The following is a 16,305-nucleotide window of genomic DNA, read 5'->3' as shown; positions in this document are numbered from 1 at the left end:
ATCTCCTTGCAGTCCAAGAGACTCTCAAGAGTCTTCTCCAGCACAATCCAAAAGCATCAATTCTTTAGCATTCAGACTTCTTTATGGTCCAACTCTCACATCCGTACATGACTACTGGAAAAACCATAGCTTTGACTATATGAACCTTTGTCGGCAAAGTGATATCTCTGCCTTTTAATACGTTGTCTAGGTTTGCCAAAGGTTTTCTTCCAAGGAGCAAGTGTCTTTTAATTTCACGTGATTCTGGAGACCAAGAATATAAAATCTGTCACTTCTCCCACTTTTTCTCTTTCTATTTGCCATGAAGTGATGGGACCAGATGCCATGATCTTAGTTTCCTGAATGTTGAGTTTTAAGTCAGGTTTTTAATCCCCCTTCAAGAAGCTCTTTAGTTCCTCTTCACTTTCTGCCACTTTCTCACTTAACTATGTAGAGGCCTGTTTATAGAAAGCACAGAATGCATCATCCTGTTTTTTCCATCCTGTATTCCTCTAAGGTTGTACTGGCCTGTAGGTGGGCTGACTATAGTGGATTCTGACTTAACCCTTGTATAAACTAGATGATGAGTCACACTCTGTTCTTTCTTTGTTCACATGTCTGAAGATGCTAATGCCATAGAAAATGCCCATTTTTTCTTTTTTTTTTCTTTCTTTTTTTTTTTTTTTTCCATTTTTTCTTATGAATTCCTATCACTCAGTAAACTACAAATTTCAAAACATGCCAAGAGATACGTAACATTATCTCCACATGGAGCCAGAGGGCAGGCTAAGGCCAGGAGAGTCCAATTCCCCAGCTAGCTCACTAGGAAGACAGCAACAGAGATGCTTCGGGACTAGCCAATGTCTCCCTAGTCTACATAACACTAGTATTTAGTACAAGGTACTTTTACTCAGTCGTTTTAGAAAATAGCAAAATCTGTGACTTCTCAAATTTAATGGAGCAGCATTTTTCACAAAGGGGCATTTCATTATTCACAGTCTAAAAATGTAACAGTTTATATTTCTAGAAAGAGTCTGGCAATCCCCTCTATAAAAATCAAGTAACTTTATGAGGAAATGCCACCAGTGTGTCTTGCTATGATTTTTTTTTCCTCTCTAAAGTTGTAGTGAAGCGTTGCTATTTTGTCCCTTCTTTCTCCTTGACTTCTCAGTCACTCTTCTTCATAAACTGTCCTCCATTCCCACTTACTGCCAAGAGGAAAAAGCTTCACCACCTCTTTAGGATTTTAAGATTTATACTTCTGAAAAGGCTTTCTAGGGCAGGACTGCCTCACCATGATGAGCTGTATAAGTGTGAGGTTTGCCCTAAATTACCAAATAAATTATAATGGGACGTGAGTGACATGCTTAGTTGCTTTGGTCATGTTTGACTCTTTGTGACCCCATGGACTATAGCCCTCTAGGCTTCTCTATCCATGGGGATTCTCCAGGCAGGAATAATGGAGGGGGTTGCCATGCCCTCCTCTAGCGGATCTTCTGGACCCAGGGACTGAATCTGAATCTCTTATGTCTCCTGCATTGGTCAGCGAGTTCTCTACCATCAGCGTCACTTTGGAAGCCCTTATAATGGGGTATATATAGGCAAAGGCACAATCTTACCTAAGGTCAAATTGATCTTGAAGAACCCTGTCTACATTACTATGAATATTCAGAGGATCCAGCTTTAGCCTTTTGCCAGCATCATCTTTTCTAGAAAAAATTATCCATTGAGAAAATTGAGCTACAGATGTATTCTGTAGATGTAGTATATGTGTTGGAAAGTAAAGTGCCATCCTTAAACTAGAGAAGATACACTGTTTGTACTGCCCTTACTCTCACTTGGATGGAACAACCATTTTTTAAGCAGCATAGAAATCGATGACGTGAGTCCACAGCAGTTTTGTAGGACCCCAGGGCTGATCCCTGACCTAGTCAGAAATAGTCTCATTTCAAGAGGTTGGTAGTTTTTCTTGCTGTTCTACATGTCATTCATACCACAGCCTTCTGCCAGACCAGTACATAAGACAGAAAAGAATAATATTTTTAAAATAAATAAATAAATTTAAAATAAATAAATAAATGGGGGAGGAGGTTACCAATTTTCCCACAACGTGGTTTAATTTGGAACTTTATGCCAGTAAAATTTTGTTCTTAAATTCAAATGATATCTTCTCTGGTTTCTGTCTACAGAAACTACAGGTCTGATTATTAGCAATACAAAATGCCTGCAATTTATTGAAGTGGATACTTACCAGAGGGCTAAGAGGAAAAAGAACACTGATTTAGGGATAAAGCAGCCAAAGTTCAATGCTCAGCTAAGCCAAGCCCTATGTCCAGCATGAATTTGATAAAGAAAATAAAAAGAAGGCAGAGGTTTTATGTCCTGCAGCATTCTCCAGTGATAATGAAATAGGAAGGAAGGGGGCAGGGCACAAACTTGGAAAGAATGACGTGGCCTGAGGACACAACATAAACTGAGCAGAATTTTATTGTTTAGTCTCTTCAGTCCTGTTGTTCACAATCACCTGTTCATTGAGCCAAAGGGGAAACAACACTCAGTCGTCGATGTGTCTCGTGGTAAAAGCAAAGTCCGATGCTGACTAGAACTAAATGGGTCCAAGTGTCTATGGCTCGGCTCATGAACTCCTTATTGCCAAATTCAGACTTAAAATGAAGAAACTAGGGAAAAACACTAGACCATTCAGGTATGACCTAAATCAAATCCCTAATGATTATACAGTGGAAGTGAGAAATAGATTCAAGGGATTAGATTTGATAGACAGAGGGCCTGATGAACTATGGACAGAGGTTCCTAACAATGTACAGGAGACAGTGATCAACATCATCTCCAAGAAAAAAAAAATGCAAAAAGTCAAAATGGTTGTCTGAAGAGGCCTTACAAATAGTTAAGAAAAGAAGAAAAGGTAGGCCAAAGGAGAAAAAGAAAGATATATCCATCTGAATGCAGAATTTCAAAGAATAGCAAGGAGAGAGAAGAAAGTCTTCCTCAGTGTTCAGTGCAAAGAAATAGAGGAAAACAATAGAATAGGAAAGACTACAGATCTCTTCAAGAAAATCAGAGATACCAAGGGAACATTTTGTGCAAAGATGGGTACAAAAAAGGACAGAAATGCTATGGACCTAACAGAAAAAGAAGATATTAAGAGGTGGCAAGAATATACAGAAGAACTGTACAAAAAGATCTTCATAACCCAGAAAACCACAATGGTATAATCACTCACCTAGAACCAGACATGCTAGAGTCCTAAGTCAAATGGGCCTTAGGAAGCATCACTATGAACAAAGCTAGTGGAGGTGATGGAATTCCAGTTGAGCTATTTCAAATCCTGAAAGATGATGCTGTGAAAGTGCTCCACTCAATATGCCAGCACATTTGGAAAACTCAGCAGTGGCCACAGGACTGGAAAAGGTCAGTTTTCATTCCAATCCCAAAGAAAGGCAATGGCAAAGAATGATCAAACTACCACACAGTTGCACTCATCTCACATGTTAGTAAAGTAATGCTCAAAATTCTTCAACAGTCCGTAAACTGAGAAATCCAGATGCTCAAGCAGGATTTAGAAAAGACAGAGTAACCAGAGATCAAATTGCCAACATCTGTTGGATCATAGAACAAGCAAGAGAGCTCCAGAAAAATATCTACTTCTGCTTTACTGACTACGCTAATGCCTTTGACTATGAGGATCACAACAAACTGTGGGAAATGCTTAGAGATGGGAATACCAAACCACCTTATGTGCCTCCTGAGAAATCTGTATGCAGGTCAAGAAGCAACAGTTAGAACCAGATATGGAACAATGGGCTGGTTCCAAATCGGGAAAGGAGTATGTCAAGGCTGTATACTGTCATCCATCTTATTTCAATTCTATTCACAGTAAAACATGTGACATGCCAGGCTGAATGAAGCACAAGCTGGAATCAAGATTGCCGGGAGAAATATCAATAACCTCAGATATGCAGATGACACCACCCTCATGGCAGAAAGTGAAGAGGAACTAAAGAGCCTCTTGATGAACGTGAAAGAGGAGAGTGAAAAAGTTGTCTTAAAACTCAACATTCGGAAAACTAAAATCATGGCATCCGGTCCCATCACTTCATGGCAAATAGATGGAGAAACCATGGAAACAATGAGAAACTTTATTTTGGGGGGCTCCAACATCACTGCAGATGGTGCCTGCAGCCATGAAATTAAAAGATGCTTCCTCCTTGGAAGAAAAGCTATGACCAAGCTAGACAGCATATTAAAAAGCAGAGACATTACTTTGCCAATAAAAGTCCGTCTAGTCAAAGCTATGGTTTTTTCAGTGGTCATGTATGGATGTGAGACTTGGGCTATAAAGAAAGCTGAGTGACGAAGAATTGATGCTTTTGAACTGTGGTGTTGGAGAAGACTCTTGAGAGTCCCTTGGACAGCAAGGAGATCAAACCAGTCCATCCTAAAGGAGATCAGTCCTGGGTGTTCATTGGAAGGACTGATGCTGAAGCTGAAACTCCAATACTTTGACCACCTGATGTGAAGAATTGATTCATTGGAGAAGGCCCTGATGCTGGGAAAGATTGAAGGCAGGAGGAGAAGGGGATGACAGAGGGTGAGATGGTTGGATGGCATCACTGACTCGAAGGACATGAGTTTGAGCAGGAAAGCCTGGCATGCTGCAGTCCATGGAGTTGCAAAAAGTCAGACGGGACTGAGCTACTGAACTGAACTGAACTGAGACCTTCAGTCTCAATATATGCTCATTGTAACACATCAGGAAGCTAAATGACACACCTAGAGGCACCATTTTCCAAGGCCGACCATCAAAGATCAAGAAGTGGGTGGAAATCTCCACCATTTTCCCAAAATAGTTGGAATGACCCTGCCACTCATCTGTTGTTCAGTGGCTCAGTTGTGTCCATCTCTTTTCAACACGATGGACTGCAACATGCTAGGCTTTCCTGTCCTTCACCATCTCCCAGAGTTAGCTCAAAGTCATGTCCATTGAGTCAGTGATGCCATCCAACCATCTCATCCTCTGTCATCCTCTGTCATCCCCTTCTCCTCCTGCCTTCAATCCTTCCCAGCCACCAGGGTCTTTTCCAGTGAGTCTGCTTTTCACATTAGGTGGTCAAAGTATTGGAGTTTCAGCTTCAGCATCAGTCCCTCCAATGAATATTTAGGATTGATTTCCTTTAGTACTGACAGGTTTGATTTCCTTGGAGTCCAAGGCACTATCAAGAGTCTTCTCCAATACCACAGTTCAAAAGCATCAATTCTTCAGCGCTCAGCCTTCTTTATGGTCCAACTCTCACATCCATACATGACTACTGGAAAAACCATAGCTTCAACTAGATGGACCTTTGTCAGCAAAGTAATGTCTCTGCTTTTTAATATGCTGTCTAGGTTTTTTCATAGATTTTCTTCCAAGAAGCAAGTGTCTTTTAATTTCATGACTGCAGTCACCATCTGCAGTGATTTTGGAGCCCAAGAAAACAAAATCTCACACAGTTTTCATTGTTTCTCCATCTATTTGCCATGAAGTGATGGGATCAGATGCCATGATCTTCATTTTTTGAATGCTGAACTTTAAGCCAGCTTCTTCACTGACCTCTTTCATCTTCATCAAGAGGCTCTTTAGTTCTCCTTCACTTTCTGTCATAAGGGTGGTGTCATCTGCATATCTGAGGTTACTGCTGTTTCTCTGGAAATCTTGATTCCAGCATGTGCTTCATCCAGCTGGGCATTCTGCATGATGTACTCCGCATATAAGTTAAATAAGCAGAGTGACAATATATAGCCTTTACATACTCCCTTCCCAATTTTGAACCAGTCCACTGTTTCATGTCTGGTTCTAACTGTTTTACAGGAGGCAGGTAAGGTAGTCTGTTACCCCCAATTCTTTAAGAATTTTCCACAGTTTGTTGTGATCCACACAGTCAAAAGCTTTAACGTTGTCAAGTAGATGTTTTTCTGGAATTCTCTTGGTTTTTCTATGATCCAATAGATGTTGGCAATTAGATCTCTGGTTCCTCTGCCTTTTCTAAATCCAGCTTTAACATCTGGATTTCTCAGTTCACAGACTGTTGAAGCCTGGCTTGAAGAATTTTGAGTATTACTTTGATAACATGTGAAAAGAGTACAATTGTGCAGTAGTTTGAACATTCTTTGGCATTGCTCTTCTTTGGGATTGGAATGAAAACTGACATTTTCCAGTCCTGTGGCCACTGCTGAGTTTTCCAAATTTTCTGGCATATTGAGTGCAGCACTTTAATAGCATCATCTTTTAGGATTTGAAATAGCTCAGCTGGAATTCCATCACCTCCATTAGCTTTGTTCGTAGTGATGCTTCCTAAGGCCCACTTGACTTCACATTCCAGGATGTCTGGCTCAAGGTGAGGGATCATAGCATCCTGCTTATCTGGGTCATTAGGATTTTTGGATTTTTTTTTTTTCTGTATAGTTCTTCTATTGTATTCTTGCCACCTCTTCTTAATATCTTCTGTTTTGTTAGGCTCATACCGTTTCTGTCCTTTATTGTGCCCATCTTTGCATGAATTGTTCCCTTGGTATCTCTACTTTTCCCACTCATTAGCCTCCGAAATTACCCAGTTCATAAAAGCTAACCACACCATATTTTGAGGCTGCTCTGTCTTCTGAAATGACCCATACTTTGTCTGAAGAGTGTATTATCTTAAATAAATCCATTTCTCACCTATCACTTTGTCTCACCGAATTATTTCTGCAATGAGACATCAAGAACCTAAGTTGTTTTTTTTTTTTTTAAGAACCTAAGTTTTTAAAAAAAAAAAAAAAAGAACCTAAGTTTTATTAAGTGCTGAAACCAGATGTATCATCTCAGTTCAAAGTGTGGGCTTTGGCCAGATTTGAGTCCCAGCCACATGGATTCAAGTAGCAATCTGAGTTACATGGTTTCCATAGTGTGTGAAAATCTTACAGTGTTTCCAACTGAAATTCAACTTTCACAACACGTTAAATAAGCGAAGTAAATGGATTTCCCACTTTGCATAAAAAGGAAGACACTGAGAAAGAAATAAGAATTGTTCAAGGCCTAAAGTGCTAACATCGGGAAAAAATCAGAGGTATGAACAAAATCTGTGGATATTTTACCTAAGGAAGTTTCAAAATAATTTGTAATAGAGTTTTATTTCACCATTACCCCACTGTAAAATTATTCTTAAAATAAAGCACATTAAATGAAGGCCATTCCAAGATGGAAAAAACAAAAAACAAAAAAAAAGGAGGGGTTGAATTTTAGTCATAAGTATAGAGCAAATGATTTTACTACTATGAAGACATCGATATTTATAGCTAAATATTTCCATAAGACATGCATTGCATTCACTGGAGGAAATCTCCCTTCAGGCATTAAATTACTCAACTTTGAATTTTCCCCAAGTTATTATTATTTGAAGTTATCAATGGCAAAATTTGATATTAATCTAAGAAAACTGTGACTTTGGTGAAGGCAACAGAATTATCAGGTCAACAAGTAATGCTCATCCTGATTTTTAATTTCTGTGACAAAAGGAAACATGAAATTTTATGAGTCTGAACAGGTTTAAAAACACTGAATGATACTTCTGTTCTGTCCTAGATTTTTTTTTTTCCTGGTACAATGAAGGTACTCAAAATTGGGTTTAAAGGGACAGTAAATTCAAATCCTTTCCCTAAGCAGAAACTAATATAAATAGGCTCATCATGGTCTATAGCTATAGACTCTGCAAATTTTAAGAGGCTATCCCAAGGAAGGAAAGTGAAATATCACAATTGGTGGGCATTTAGTAATTCCCCTAGAATGTATCACTTTTGACCAGGACACAAAAAGCCCTTTTGTTGGTAGCTTCAGGAACTACTGTCTTGGGGAGATGCAGGCATTCATGAATCAGTCAGCAACCTTTATCATTTATCTGCTCAGTGCTACACACAGTGGTTCATGCCAGGGATGTATCAGTGAATAAAATGTGGCCTTGCATTGTGAGTTGATAGTGCTTAGGGTACAATGTAGGGAGACAAGAACACTGATGGGATTGTACCCAGAGATTGTGAGAAGTCTCCCAGCCTTAAGGGTGGGAGACTACTGTGTGTGGGGTGAAAGGGAAGCCTTTTTGGAAGAATTCATGGCAGAGTTGAGTCTTAAAGATTGAGTGACTGTACTCACGTCTACCGTTAATCACTGGTTGAGGTGAGTGCAGCCAAGAGGGAACCCATTCCAGACAGAGGACACAGCTAATAAGCTCTAGGAAGATCTGTGCTGTTGTTGGATAACAAACTGAGAGTCAGGAAGCAGTAGGTTTCGTCCTATGGGAAGCACACATTTCTCCTTTTTGTAGAAGGTCAGAGAGTAAACACTTTAGGCTTAGAGAAGCACAGGGCTTTGACTCAACTCTACAAACATGGCCACAACTAATATGAAAATGAATGAGCATGGCTTAATATGACGTTACTTACAGAGACTGTAATTGGGCTTTCCCAGTGGCTCAGTGGTAAAGAATCCGCCTGCCAGTGCTGGAGACATGGGTTCGATAGCTGGGTGGGGAAGATCCCTTGGAGTAGGAAATGGCAACCTACTCCAGTGTTCTTGCCTCCTTACATTGTACCCTTAGCACTAGCAACTCATGATGTGAGGCCACATTTTATTCACTGATACATCCCTGGCATGAAGCATTGTGTGTAGCGCTGAGTAGATAAATGGTATTCTTGCCTGGAAAATTCCATGGACATAAGAGTCTGGCAGGCTATAGTTCATAGGGCTGCAAAAGAGTCAGACACGACTTACCGACTAAACAACAAAACAACAATTGGAATTTCACATAATTTTCACAAGTCATCAAATATTATTAAAAACTTTTTGTAACTGCCTGTGTATACAATAGGCGTCAGGCTAAACTTGGGTCGTTGGCTATAGTTTTCCTATTCCTGCTGTCAGGCAACAATAGGAAACCACTAAAGGATTTTAAACAGGAACTGGCCTGACTTAGGAGGAGACTGGTGGGCACAGTCCATAGGGTTGCAAAAGAGTTGGGCATGACTTAGCTTCTAAATAACATTTCCTCTTGGTAGACATTCATTTAGGCAGCAGTGGGGAAGATACATTTGAGAGAGAAGAGCCTAAGGAAAGAAGGACATGGAGAGCTGTTAAGTCTTTCCTGTGAAAAGGAGGCACAGTTTACCTCCTTGAACACTTTGTAATAAATCAGTCAACACTAGAACATCCCCTACATGTCCCTTCACTGCCCCCCCCCGCCCCCGTTACTGCCCACTCCCTTCTCTGCTAGGGTGCTTCCTCCTCCTATCCCACCCTCCTCCTCACCTCACCATCTGATCCCAAACATACACCATGGCTGCCAGCTGGTTTTCTCTGTAAACTCTTTCAACAGAACAGAAAACAGGAAATTGTGCTGCAAGAGTGACCCCCAGGAACCCTACTTCTCTAGTTTCTGGGAAGATGGTAACGGCTGAGTGAGCACTAGGGTGACCCAACCTTCCTCCAAGTCATCAATATATGTTACAGATGTGGTTACAATCTTTGGAACATTTATTTTCCAGTTGCTAGGAATAAGTCATTTTTAAAATTTAATTTGCATTTGGCAGATGAGGTAATGTCATCTCCTTTTCCTGCAATGTAATCTAAGATTTTTTTCCTTTGCTAAAGAGTCTTGATTTCAAAACATTTAAAATGAAATATGCCACAAAAATGTTTTGATATCAAAATGATTTTAATAGATTAAGAACTAAAATAGGGACAGCTTTGGTAAGTTTTCAAAACCCATGGACTATTAAAATGAGAGGGAACCTAGACCATATAGTGAAACACAGGAGAGATTTAAAAAGCCAAAAGGAGAATCAGGTTCTCTTTCCTTTCAACGTCATATTCTTTCTTCAAATAATTGATTGCAGAGCTTTTCTAAGGCAAGATGTACTAGTTTTAAGATGGCAGGATTATCTCGCCTTTGGTAAAATGCCGCTTTCAAACATGAATGTGTGTGTGTGTGTGTGTGCGTGCTCAGTCGTGTCTGACTGGTTTGCGACCCAGTGGACTGTAGCTTGCCAGGCTACTCTGTCCATGGAGTTTTTCAGGTAAGAACAATGGAGCAGGTTGCCATTTCCTTCTCCAGGGGATTGTCCCAGCCCAGGGATTGAACCCGTGTCTCCTGCATTGGCAGGCGGATTCTTTACCACTGAGCCAACAGAGAAGCCCTTCAAACATGAATGTTACTCCATTTTAAACTCTTAAGGTGTTTGATGTGTATAAACCTGAACCAACATTATGCCTGTTCCAGACACGGCCAAGATTAACATCACTATTCCCTTCCTGTTCTACAGACAGAGGTGATGTCATCGGCGATCTAGTGGATAGGCTTTATGTTGCACTCTATCATTATCTCCATTCTAAAATCCTCCCAAAGTGGAGAAACATAAAATGAACAGGAAGGTAGTGATGGAAGACGTATAATAATGTGTGTTTCTAAAAGAGTAAATCAGAAAGGGCCATACTACAACAATAACTCGTTCTAACTAAAGTGGCCCTGGAGTCTGGAAATTGCCAGTCTACTATACTCGCATAAATAGTTCAAGCTCAAGAATGATGTAAAAATCTTTCAACAGGATACATGAACAATTATGACAGTCACAAGAGTTCAATTACTATGGATTTTCAAAAACAGAAAAAAAAAAAATTGAAAAATGCCACAAAACCTGAGCAATTCTGCCACATGTGCTTCTGATCTGCTATGATTTCGTCACACTTGTTACTCCAAATGAAAGCTTCTTAAATATGTCAAGGTGCAGATGTGCACTGAAGACTTAGCTGTTGCTCATCTACTTTCACAGAATTGTTGTTGCTCAGTCGTGTCCAACTATTTGCAACACCATGGACTGCAGAATGCATGGCTTCCTTGTTTTTAACCATCTCCCAGAGCTTGCTCAAACTCGTGTCCATTAAGCTGGTGATGCCATCTAACCATCTCATCCTCTGTCATCCCCGTCTCCATCTGCCTTCAATCTTTCCCAGCATCAGGGTCTTTTCTATGAGTCAGCTTTTCACATCGGGTGGCCAAAGTATTGGCCCTTCATCTTCAGCATCAGTCTTTCCAATAAATATTCAGGATTGATTTCCTTTAGGATTGACTGGTTTCATCTCCTTGCGGTCCAAGGGATTCCCAGGAGTCTTCTCCAACATCACAGTTCAAAAGCATCAATTCTTCAGCACTCAGCCTTCTTTATGGTCCAACTCTCACATTCATATGTGACTACTAGAAAAACAATAGCTTTGACTATATAGACATTTATCGGCAAAGTAATGTCTCTGCTTTTTAATATGCTGTGTAGGTTGGTCATAGCTTTTCTTCCAAGAAGCAAGTGTCTTTTAATTTCAGGCTACAGTCACCATCTGCAGTGATTTTTGGAGCTGAAGAAAATAGTCTGCCACTGTTTCTGTTGTTTCCCCATCTATTTGCCATGAAGTGATTGGATTGGATAACATGATCTTCGTTTTTTGAATGTTGAGTTTTAAGCCAGCTTTTTCACTCTCCTCTTTCACCTTCATGAAGAAGCTCTTTAGATCCTCTTTGCTTTGTGCCATAAGGGTAGTGTTATTTGCATATCTGAGGTTACTGATATTTTTCCTGGCAATCTTGATTCCAGCCAGTGCTTCATCCAAACTGGCATTTCACATGATGTACTCTTCATGTAACTTAAATAAGCCGGTGACAATATACAGCCTTGACATACTCCTTTCCCAAGGTGAACCAGTAATGCTCAAAATTCTCCAGACAAGGCTTTAACAGTATGTGAACCAAGAACTTCCAGATGTTCAAGCTGGATTTAGAAAAGGCAGAAGGGCCAAAGATTAAATTGCCAACATCCGCTGGATCATAGAAAAAGCAAGAGAGTTCCAGAAAAACATCAACTTCCGCTTCATTGACTATTCTAAAGCCTTTGACTGTGTGGATCACAACAAACTGGAAAATTCTTAAACAGATGGGAATACCAGACCACATTACCTGCCTCCTGGGAGACCTGTATGCTGGTCAAGAAGCAACAGTTAGAACCAGACATGGAACAATGGACTGGTTCAAAATTGGGAAAGGAGTATGTCAAGGCTGTATATTGTCACTCTGCTTATTTATTCACAGTATCAGTTATCAGTTCAGTCACTCAGTTGTGTCTGACTCTTTGCGACCCCAGGAACTGCAGCATGCCAGGCCTCCCTATCTATCACCAACTCCCAGAGTTTACTCAAACTCATGTCCATTGAGTTGGTGATGCCATCTAACAATCTCATCCTCTGTCATCCCCTTCTCCTCCTGCCTTCAATCTTTCCCAACATCAGGGTCTTTTCAAATGAGTCAGCTCTTCGCATAAGGTGGCCAAAATACTGGAGTTTCAGCTTCAACATCAGTCCTTCCAATGAACACCCAGGACTGATTTCCTTTAGGATGGACTGGTTGGATCTCCTTGTAGTCCAAGGGACTCTCAAGAGTCTTCTCCAACACCACAGTTCAAAAGCATCAATTCTTCTGTGCTCAGCTTTCTTTATAGTCCAAGTCTGACATCCATACATGACTACTGGAAAAACCATAGCCTTGACTAGATGGACCATTTATTCACAGAATTAATCTAATTCAATAATCAAGAAAAAAATAGAGATTTGACATATTCTCTTTCACTGCATTTAGTCAATCACTCATCAGGAATACAGCATTTTTAGGTGATAATTACTCTGTTAAGTAGAAAGACTGATGATGATGATCACCCTTTATACATACTGGCAATGGACCAAATCCTATACACTTTTAACTCTATTATCTGTTAAGGCTCCTCACTTTTAATACTTGATACTGTTAATATCCTTGTTTACAGATGAACAAACTGAGGTACAGAATGCATCAGTAACTGACAGGATCATACTAACAGAAGATGGTAGATCAAGGACTTGAATTTGGGCCTTCCTGTTCCACAGTCCATTCCGTTTGCACTTATCTATACATAGGTGATAGAAAGATGTAGATGGCGTGGCCTCTACACGTTTGGGAAGCTAGATAGCAAATTTACAACAAAAGACAAATTCTAAGGCATATATGGGTTCAGGATGCAGAAAAGGATCATAGCAATTATCTAGTCAAAACTCTCATTCTGCAGGAAGAAAACTGAGACCCAGCTAGGACAAAATGCCCAATGGAGTGCAAACGCACTTTGCTTACTCCTAGTGCTCCTACACAAGGCTGGGTCCTCATCATCTGTTACCTGAACTATTAAAATAGCATCATACATCATACTATGTCTCTCTGTCTCCGGTTCCATTATTTTCTATTATAATTGTATTTCTAAGACTCATATCATCTGTTATGTTGAACTGCTTAAACCCTTCAAGCTGGTTATCTCGTTTTCCTGAAGGCCCAGCTCTACCTTACCAAGCACCAATCTAGCTGCCTACCTGCTCCAGCTCCTACCACTGCTCCAGCTGGTTAATAATCCATTTCTACAACCCTGTGGTTCAGGCGCTTTCCTTTTGTGTTCAGTATACTCTTCCCTCTGACTAAAATGCGTTCTCTTTTCCTAGCCTGTGAACCTGTTCATCCTTCAAGAAGCAGCTCAAATATCACTCAGTAAAGTATTTCATTCTCCAAACTTCCTCCTCTGCATTTCTGTGATATTTCATTTATATTCAGTATTGGAGACAATGACTTGCTCATCTTTCATTCTAACATCTAACAAATCATATGGATGACTCAAAGTAGGTCTTCAATATATGCTTGTTGAATGAATAAACTGAGAGTACTATGGCTTCTTGATTTCCAATTTTTGCCCCAATAGCTTCCATTCAAGTTTTTGGTCCTTCAACAGATATTTATTATATTTCTTTGGGCTATGTACTCTGCTAGGCTCAGGGGTTATAGTGATTTAAATAAAAAACAAAAAAGGTAGATAAGATTCCTGCCATCATGGAACTACTTCTACCAAGAAATGCAGCTAACAAAAAGTAAATGCAAACAATAAATGTCAGGGAAGTAACTGATAGCAGAGAAGTGAGAGAGTAACTGTGGAAGGCCATCATAGAAAGAGGGGTTAGAAGAACCTTTTCCAAGCACTTACTATTCCAATGAAGATCTCAAAGGATAAGATGTCTAGCCTGGTAAAGAGCTGTGCTCAGTCCCTGAGTTGTGGCCAGCTCTTTGTGACACCATGGACTGTAGCCCATCAGGCTCCTCTATCCATGGGATTTTCCAGGCAAGAACACTGGAGTGGATTGCCATTTCCTTCTCTAGGCAGAGAGTTAGTCAGAGCATTCAGGCAGTAGAGAAGAAAGCAATCAATCGCCATGGCCAAGGAAAGAGAGAGGTTTATGTGGCCCTTGCCACACTGGTGAAATGTTTGTAGAGGCAGGGCAATCAGAGCTCATGAATGCCTCACATGCTTTGTAGGCTATAATAAGCAATTAGAATTTTCCCCTAAAAACCACTGGGGGCTATGGAAGAGTTCCGAGTCAGTGGAACTGATCTGACTTGTGCATTTTAAAATAAAGGAACTGAACTGAAGCAGGACCAGGGTAAAAGTAGGAGGCCTAACTAGGAAGCTCTTGCTGAAATCCAGGCAAGTAATAGTTAAAGTGGAGTCACTGGAGATGGAAGAAACACAGACAGATTTTAGTTATATTTAGGAGACAGACTCACCAGGTCTTGGAAATGTTTTATTAGACGTGGGCAGAAAAAGAAAGGGAGGCATTACAGTTTATTTTTAGATTTTATGGTTTGAAATTGTTTGGATGGCATAATTTTTACTGAGATGAGGAAGACTGAAGTGAGAAATAAATTTAGGAAAGGAAAAAAGAGTTTCATGTTCGGATATATTGAACTGGTGTTAAGAACGGAGATTTTAAACTTTGGAGAAAACGGCTGTTAAAGTAAACGAACCACCAGGTAACAATAAGAATAGCTAATAGCCATTGGGATTGCTTACCACGTGTCACACTTTGTTTACATATTAAGCTATATAATTCCCCAAACAATCACTCTATAAAGAAGTTACTATTGTGACCTCCATGTTACAGATGAGGAAAGTAAGGCACAGAATGGTCAATACCTCCCCAAGGTTTCAAATGTGTAAATGGCAGATTCAGGATGCAAATCCAGGCAGTCTGATTCCAGAGACTGGCCTTTTAATCTCTGTATAAAGAAAAAGTAATGACCTGCCAGGAAAGTAATGAAATCCTACTTACTTCTAAACAAAATCAACAGGACACAAACACAGCTCTCCAAACATTACATGATAGGATTTGTTAAACACTGACTTTTAATAAATGACGCTTCTGTTGCTGAAGTAAAATAACTTTTCTTAGTATGAATGCCATTATAGAAATCACATTATGCGCTGGGCACCAAGTGGAGACTGTTGCTCAGCAAGGGCTTCTCCCAGGGGAATTAACTGGGTCCCCATTTAGCTCTCTTCTCCAGGGGCAATCACCACAGACACCCACTTCCATCCACAGTCACCCACTTTGGAGACTGTTACTGACCATCTATAACGAGCCAGGCACTGGAGTAAACATGGGAACCACAACTTCCTCCTTTCATGGAGCTCCCAACTAGAGTGGGAGACAAAAAAATAAAACCACCTATTAAAATGGGGCTTCCCTGGTGGCTAAGTTGGTAAAGAATCTGCCTGCAACGCAGGAGACCCGGGTTTGATCTCCAGGTGGGGAATGTCCCTCAGAGAAGAAAATGCCAACCTGCTCCAGTATTCTTGCCCAGAAAATCCCATGGACAGAGGAGCCTGGTGGGCTACAGTCCATGGGGTCACAAAGAATCAGACATGACTTAATGACTAAACCACCACCATTGCCACCTATTAAAATAAACTGTGATATGTACTGGATATAGTAGACACAGCGGGGAAATGAGGAAATTTCCTCTATGTGAGAATTAGGTAGGATTCAACTAGGACGCAGCTCAGTATTTCTCAGCCAGAGAAGAGGAGTCTGATAGAGCACCTTGGAACTACCATGGGACCACCTGTGCCATTTGACACAGGCAGCAGGTACCCAAAACTTTCAACAGAGCAGATATGGAAATGCCTTTGCCCGTTCTTTACGTGAGTGCTCCAACCCCAGCCTGGCTCTCCTCTTCTGAAGGCTCTCCCTGAGTAACCCAATTATAGCTGCCTCACTGTGGTGACAGACGATCCATATCCAAGCCTGACTCAATGATCCCATCCGCTTCAGCCCTGAATCACACTAGACTTTACTATTTGGGTGATTCTCAAACATCATGGATTTAAAAAGACTTCACTTCCTTTTGCCTCATAGCC

Source organism: Cervus elaphus, chromosome 17 (assembly GCF_910594005.1).
Source record: "Cervus elaphus chromosome 17, mCerEla1.1, whole genome shotgun sequence".
Classification (NCBI taxonomy): Eukaryota; Metazoa; Chordata; class Mammalia; order Artiodactyla; family Cervidae; genus Cervus; species Cervus elaphus.
This window is presented reverse-complemented; position numbering follows the sequence as displayed.